Here is an 8,143-nt window from a genome sequence, read left to right as displayed (position 1 = left end):
AATTTCTTGTAACTCCCCCTTCCAAAACCCCATAAAAACCCTACTCAGCCCTTGCTCGGGGCTCTCAGCACGGAGCCACTGCGTTGGTGAAGGCTGTGAGACCGAACTTAGGCCCGGCGAGCCTAAGCCGTAATAAAACTGCCCTTTGCTTTTACATGTGTGCCTCGGTCTCCCTGGCGGTTTCTGGTTTTGGGGTGATATTAAAATCTTGGGCAGGGGCACCTGGGTGGCTCAGTCGGTTGAGCATCCAACTTCAGCTCAGGTCATAATCTCACGGTTCGTGGGTTCGAGCCCCACATCAGGCTCTGTGCTGACAGCCAGCTCAGAGCCTGGAGCCTGTCTTCGGTTTCTGTGTCTCCCTCTCTCTCTGACTCTCCCCTGCTCATGCTGTCTGTCTGTCTCTCTTAAAAATAAATAAAACATTTAAAAAATTAAAAAAAAATCTTGGGCATTACATTAGTATTTGTGTTCACGTGGAAACACAGGGAGGCGGTGCAGTGAGGTGGAGAAGGACCTGGTTTCCATGGCTCTTCTGCTTGCTAGTCACGTGACCTTGGACACCTCACTTGACCTCCTTGTGATTCAGTGTGCCCATTTGTGAAGTGGGCATGCTAATAATGGTACACACTTCAGAGGGGTGTTCTGAGAGAGATGAGATGCTCTCAGAGAGCTGATGACGTGGGAACCTGTTAAGACAATTCACGTACCAGGCTAAAAAGAATCATATCTACTGGGGCGCCTAGGCGGTTCAGCATCCGACTCCTGATTTTGGCTCAGGTCATGAACTCACGGTTTACGAGTTTGAGCCCTACATCGGGCTCTGTGCTGACCTGCTGTGTGGAGCCTGCTTGGAATTCTCAATCTCTCTTTCTCTCTCTGTCCCTCCCCCTCCTCTAAATGAATAAACTTTTAAGAATGGTAACTATTAACATTGTGCTCTGTTGCTTTCGTGTTGTGGTGGGAAGCTGGAGCCAGCTGTGGGTGGAGTTGACCTCCGGAAAGAAGAAGGGACTCGGAGTGAGTTACCTGAATAAAAGAGGCTGAGAGAGTCTGGGTGGGTGCCCCAAAACCCAGGACGAACATTCCGTCCGTGTTCAGGTCACAACTAGGTTTCCCTGGTTGGAAAGCTCTTACTAAGGCTCCTGGTAACTCACCCTCCGAGGCACGGTTGCTCTCTTTAGCCTGCTTCACTGTCACCTGTAGGAAAGGTGACCCTTGTGGAGTTCCTGAAAAGGCTCACGTGTTTGCTTTCTGAAGCCTCTGGAAGGGAGGACCTAGGGTAAGTAGGTATTTTCCCTATGTATGCTTCAACGTCTTTCCCTAAGGAAGAAAAATGAGGGCCGTGGACATGCAGATATACCCAGGCATGCTCAGAACAAGAGCATAGTGGGTTAGGTGGCCGCTGACTTGAGATCAGAGGTGACTCAGGGAGTGGGGGAGTGGCAGGAGGCTCTCCCGTAATCCAAGACAGTTTCTTCCCCAAAGATTTATACCCAGAATTATTATCCCATTTCACAGGTATGAAAACAGAGTCATAAAGCAATTAAGTAATTAAGAGATGTGGACATAAGCGAAGACCACCCAAATGAGGACATGAAAAGGCCATCTGCTCGGAATTCGCTATAGCAAGGGATTCAGCCACCATCACCTGCTTTTTGATGCGCAGAGAAGTGGTAAAGTTCTAGAGTGGAAAAGGGGAGGACTTCAGGTACTGCCAGACTGGAGGCTTGGCAAAGGGAAGCCAGAGGCAGATTACCTAGAAGGGAAGCATCCTGTGGGCCTAGCCAGGGGAGCATATTTGGCTTTCTCCAGTTAGTCCTAAACTGAAGCAAAGGCAGAAATTAGGGAAGCTGTCATTAATGAAGTCATGGCTGTGTGGGGCCGATGGGTACAGGAATTGCTGTTTGACTTCCTGGACGGGATGTTGCAGGCAGTGGGTTGGCTGTCTGAACTCATTGCTTCAAATCGTAGATCAGAGTTCTATTTTTATATATGGTCTGGACATTGTCCCATTTTTTTTTCTTTTTTTTAGGGTTGCCTGGGTGGCTCAGTCAGTTAAATGTCCGACCTCGGCTCAGGTCATGATCTCACAGTTTGTGGGTTCGAGCCCCATGTTGGGCTCTGTGCAGATAGCTCAGAGCCTGGAGCCTACTTCAGATTTTGTGTCTCCCCCTCTCTCTGCCCCTCCCATGCTCATGCTGTCTCTCAATAAGTAAATGTTAAAATTTAAAATAATAATAACAAAATAAATTTAAAAAAATTTTTAATGTTGGGGCACCTGGGTGGCTCAGTCAGTTGAGCCTCTGACTTTGTCTCAAGTCATGATCTCACGGTTCGTGGGTTCGAACCCTGCATCGGGCTCTCTGCTGACAGCTAGATCAGAGCCTGGAGCCTGTCTTCGGTTTCTGTGTCTCCCTCTCTCTCTGACTCTCCCCTGCTCACGCTGTCTCTCTCTCTCTCAAAAATAAATAAAAACATTTAAAAAAATTAAATAAAAATTTTTAATGTTTACTTATTTTTGAGAGACAGAGACAGACAGGGTGAGCAGGGGATGGGCAGAGAGTGATGGAGACACAGAATCCCAAGCAGGCTCCAGGCTCTGAGCTCTCAGCACAGAACCTGATGCGGGGCTTGAACCCACAAACTGTGAGATCATGACCTGAGCTGAAGTCGGTTGCCTAATCTACTGAGCCACCCAGGTGCCCCTAAAATAAATTTTTTTAAATGTTTTCTTCTTTTTGAGAAAGAGAGACAGCATGAGCAGGGGAGGGTCAGTGGGAGAGAGGGAGACACAGAATCCGAAGACAGACTCCAGGTTCTGAGCTAGCTGTCAGCACAGAGCCCGACGCGGGGCTCGAAGTTACTGCCGGAGTCCAGCTCCAGCAGGTCGAGGCTCCCCTGAAGGGGTGACAGCATCTGCGGAAAAGGGAGATGAGAGAGCCCTGTGTTTCTTTCTTGGTCACCAGCCTGGCATCTCTTTCTTGCCAGGTTTTGTGCCTTTATTTATAGATATAAGTGTTAACATGACATCAAAAAGTGGAATTTCTACTACAAATAATTCTCAGTGATAAGATGCTTTGAAAAGGGTGCAGAAACAGGTTTTACAGAGGCATTTTTGCAGAACTACTCTAATTATCATGAGGTAATTTACACATCATAGGATAACAGGATATTCTCAGAGAAAAGCAGATAACATACACATTTGTTTGAACCAGTAGTAAATCTTACAGCTAAGAAGATAGCAGGATGTTTTCAGAGAAACAGATAGCAAACACATTTGTTTATAACAATAACGCTAAGATTCAGGCATAAACAAGGCTAGGAGGCATTCTGTCTGGCTCACAGGAGGAATAATATATTTGCGCTGGTTAGTAAGTAAGCCTTTTGTCAACCTTGTTCTTTGATGTTGAACGTGTAAGTGCCATAGGCGCCCTAGATGAGCCGGCCTTTGCATATGAGTTTAAGTTGGAACTACTCTTACCCATCCTCACAATGGGCACCAATTAGCATATGTATGCACGGTAACTTATGCGTGGCTCTTGTTTGTTTTTTTTTAAATTTTTTTTAATGTTTTATTTATTTTTGATACAGAGAGAGACAGAGCATGAGAGGGGGAGGGGCAGAGAGAGAAGGAGACACAGAACTGGAAGCAGGCTCCAGGCTCTGAGCTAGCTATCAGCACAGAGCCTGACGTGGGGCTCGAACCCACGAACGTGAGATCTGACCTGAGCCGAAGTCGGAGGCTTAACCGACTGAGCCACCCAGGTGCCCCTTTTGTTTGTTTCTTATTCCTAAATTAGGTTCTTTTTCTCCAGGTCAGAGTTAATAGTAAATCTTGTGTTCTTTAACCCCCTTCATTTTCTATGCCTTAAATTTGTGAGGCTCATTAGAAGAGCCTTTCGACAAAACATCTGCAGTGCTGTGTTTAAGTTCCACTTTATAGAAGTGGGAATCTGCTTCTTCCCATGAGGTATCTGTGTGGGGAATATTGGTATGACTTGGGGCATTGTGAAGCCTAATCAATAGCAACAGGCTTAATTTCACATGAGCAGTAGTAGCAGAAGGAGGTGCCAGTTTCCGCCTTTCATGGCAGGAGCCGTGCAACGTCTGCCATTTCCTTACTGTGACTGGGTCATCCAGCAAGGCCAGTGCGGCTCCCAGCAACCTACGAACTGTGAGATCATGACCTGAGCCAAAGTCGGACGCTTAGGCGACTGAGCCACCCAGGCACCCCCATTGTCCCATTTGTATGTTCAGTCTCTCAGAGGTCTTCATGGCTTTGCACTCTGGCGGCCCCCTCTGCTGTGGCCCTGCTGCTGTGGATGCAGAAATGCCTGAGTGTGTGCGTCTAATGAGGCCGCCCATGGAGGGGCTTTCTCCCCAGGGAACAATCCCAGTAAGGCTGCACAGAGCTGGGTGCTTCCTGGCCGGAAACTGGAGGCCACTGTTTCATCTGGCAACTGCTTCTCTAGCTGCTGCTTCTGCACCAACAAGGTTTGCTTTGACGGCAGCCTTGCTGACACCCACGGGGAGCTGTTCCTAATGCCATCAGTGCTAACCCTGAATCCCCTGCTTTCCCGCCACCGTGATCCTGATCGGGTTGACTTGCTTCTCAGAGCCTCCGTGTTGTGGAGTCGAGCCACTGTTACTGCCACGTGGCAGAGGGAGAGGCAATGGAGAGAATGTGTGAAAGGATTTCGAATGCCCTAGAAGGACTGCGCGCAGGTGGGTTTCTGATTTACCCAGACCAGAGTTCCTGAGCTGCACCGTCCCTTCTAGCACACCGTTTCTGGCTTTGGTTCATTCGCACCACCTCCGAGAGGTCGCCAGGCTCACGGGTCCATTTGCATTTGATGTACACATGTCTGCACGGCAGGACAGCTGTTGCTTTCTAGCCTGTTCTCTGGCAGTGGGGTTTCATTCCTTTGGAGGCAGGGGTACTTTCCAATGCATTTTCTTAAACATATTTTTGTCTTTTATTTATTTTTGAGAGACAGACAGCATGAGCAGGAGAGAGTCAGAGAGAGAGGGAGATACAGAATCTGAAGCAGGCACAAGGCTCTGAGCTGTCAGCACAGAGCCCGATGTGGGGCTCGAACCCACGAACCACGAGATCATGACCTGAGCCGAAGCCAGACGCTTAACCAACTAAGCCACCCAGGCGCCCCTCCAATGCATTTTCCAAAGCTCCTCTGAGACTTCTTGGCCGTTCCCTGGCACTAGAGATTCTTTCCCCCATAAGATCACACACACATGCACACACACAGCTAGTCAGACTGGGAAAGGTAGGACATGAGGCTCCGTACTGCATCTGTAGAATGGAGCTGATGGTGGTGGAATACTACCTCTGGCTGTAGTGGGCAGTGACTGGGGGCTGGCGGGGAGACAGCACAGTGCAGGGCATGTACTTGGCACTCAGGAAAGGGAAACTGTCATCATGTCCTCCATGGCTGGGGCTGTAGTAAACCCAGAGACCCTGGTCCTCTCAGGGTCTCTGGTCTAGATTAGAGAGACAGAAGTGCCCCGTAGGGAGTTCCTGAGCACAATTCCGGGCGCTGGAAGCAGGTTATGTCCTCACCTTCTCTAATTTGTCCTTCCTACACACAGTTCTGAGCCTCTATCACACACGACGGGATGCTGATACACAGGTGTTCAGTGGAGTTTATAGTCCGATGGGAGGCGGTCACTAAACACGGGGTCACATAAGAGATGATGTAAATTGTGAGGCGTGCCAGGAAGGGAAATTACTGCAAAGGGAACAGAATTCCATTTTGAGGGGCGCCTGGGTGGCTCAGTTGGCTAAGCATCCGACTTCGGCTCAGGTCACGATCTCACGTTTCGTGGGTGCGAGCCCCGCGTCAGGCCCTGTGCTGACAGCTAGCTCAGAGCCTGGAGCCTGTCTTAGATTCTGTGTCTCCCTCTCTCTCTTTCCCTCTCCTGCTCATGCTGTCTCTCGCTGTCTCCCAAAAATAAATAAAAGACCTTAAAAAAATTAAAAAAGATGAAAAGGTGCTTGCTCTGCCCTGCATTCCCTTGTCCCGGTTGTTTCAATCCTCAGGTCTTTCTGAAAAGACTTTTTCTTTTTTTTAACGTTTATTTATTTTTGAGAGACAGAGCACAAGGAGGGGAGGGGCAGAGAGAGGGAGACACAGAATCTGAAGAAGGATCCACGCTCTGAGCTGTCAGCACAGAGCAGACACGGGGCTCGGACTCACAAACTATGAGATCATGACCTGAGTTCAAGTTGACGCTTAAACCGACTGAGCCCCTGGGGCGCCCCAATCCTCAGGTCTTTCTGAAGAGTCTGCTGCCTAGGGCACCCTGTGAAGGGCTGTGGAAAGACTAACAGTGCAAGGTCTTTGCCCCAGTGTGTTCGGGTGGTGGACCTACCCCGAGAAAGCTCAAGCAATGCAAGGCAGTGGATAATGGTCACCGGGATAGAAGTGGTTCGAGGCATAAGCACCTCTGGCGTTCTAGGGAGGGGGAAGAGGGGTCAGCAGGAGGCTTTCCTGGTCCTAAGGGATGGGAGGGGTTTGGACAGGTAAAGAGGAGCCTGGAGGAGTGGGCTCCAAGGCGAGAGCAGAGAGGCGCTGTCACTGGAACATTGCGGGGGGCCGGGGTGGGGCAGGGATAACAGATGAAATCAGGAGTCAGCAAGCCTTGGACGTCCAGCTAAGGAGGGACACTTGGCCCTGTAGGCCATGGGGAGCTAGTGAAGACTCTTGAGGAAGTGAAGAGGAAGCAGTGTTCTGAAGAGGGGAATCCTGCAGTTCTTGAAGCGTGGATGGGAGATGATGCCAGACAGTCCCAACCCACTGAGCTAAGGCAGCTTCGTTGTGAAACCGACAATCCTTTGGGAGAAGTAACCAAAGGAAGATGTTCTCACATGATATCAGAACCTTTCCAAATGTGGCTCTACACTGGGTTCCTTAGAAGGGTCACACCCAGAAAGTGAGCGATACAGGGTGAGGAGTCGGGGCAGGAGCCTTACAGGGTTGCTGCACAGGATTTGTGTGGGTGCGCAGACTCCAAGGAGGGCATGGGCTAGTGCAGAAAGAGCGATGAATTTAAGTGATGAACTTGAATCTGTGCCCCAGTTCTGACAGTGTAGTTTTGGGCAAGTGGCTTCTTGGCTCTTCATTTGCAAAATGAGGTGAGTATAGCCTCAGGGCCTAGCCTGGGGCCTGGCACACAGTGAGCACTCACTAAATAGTTATTTATTCAATTGTTAATCATTAATTAATCCTTTCTAAGGTTCTCACATGCTTGGAATCTCTGATCTTAGAATTTTGCCTGGGCTCAGGTACTCTGGACAAGACTCATTATTACAGGAGACTCTCCCAGATTTCCTGTTTTAACATCGTAGGAAATTTGCCTCTGGGCTACTCCTGAACTAAGAACAAAAGCCATCTGGAAGAAAAATGTCTTCATGAAATGAGAAGCTACCAAGAGCCTGGCTTAAGCTAATTTTTTTCTTACCAGGTATATAGTTCATTTCATTGACATAGTATTCATTTTTTTTTTATTTTTTAAATATTTATTCTTTGAGAGGGGGGGGAGAGAGAGAGAGAGAATGAGCAGGGGAGGGGCAGAGAGAGGAAGACACAGAATCTGAAGCTGGCTCCAGGCTCTGAGCTGTCAGCACAGAGCCTGCCTGATGTGGGACTCGATCTCACGGTTCGTGAGATCATGACCTGAGCCAAAGTCAGACACTTAACTGATTGCACCACCCAGGCGCCCCCATTGACATAGTATTCTTAAGAAGTTGTGTGAAACATAGCATCTTCATAAACAGAATTCCATTGTCAGCATCCTGGGGAAGGTCATTCTCTTCAAGAACTCTTCAAAGGAATTCTAAATGTCACACCTCAAGGGTAGGGCCACCTGCAAGTTCCAGGATCGGGCAGAGAACCTAGCCTAGAAAGGATTCCTTCTCTGGTCACACATAACCCGGGGTTCATGCTAGTGCAGTTAGTACTCACAGACCCCCACACTCACACTGCAACAGTCCCACACTGCCCTCCCACTCCTGCTGTGCACACATGCGCACACATTCCCTTGCATGCAGCCTTGTTTCCTGCCAAAGGCGCTGCGCAAGGAGCAAAGCACCAGGATCCATTTCTCCAGGGAACAGCTGTTGCTT

Source organism: Suricata suricatta, chromosome 2 (assembly GCF_006229205.1).
Source record: "Suricata suricatta isolate VVHF042 chromosome 2, meerkat_22Aug2017_6uvM2_HiC, whole genome shotgun sequence".
Taxonomy (NCBI): domain Eukaryota; kingdom Metazoa; phylum Chordata; class Mammalia; order Carnivora; family Herpestidae; genus Suricata; species Suricata suricatta.
The sequence above is the reverse complement of the archived record's forward strand: the minus strand, read 5'-3'. Positions refer to the sequence as shown.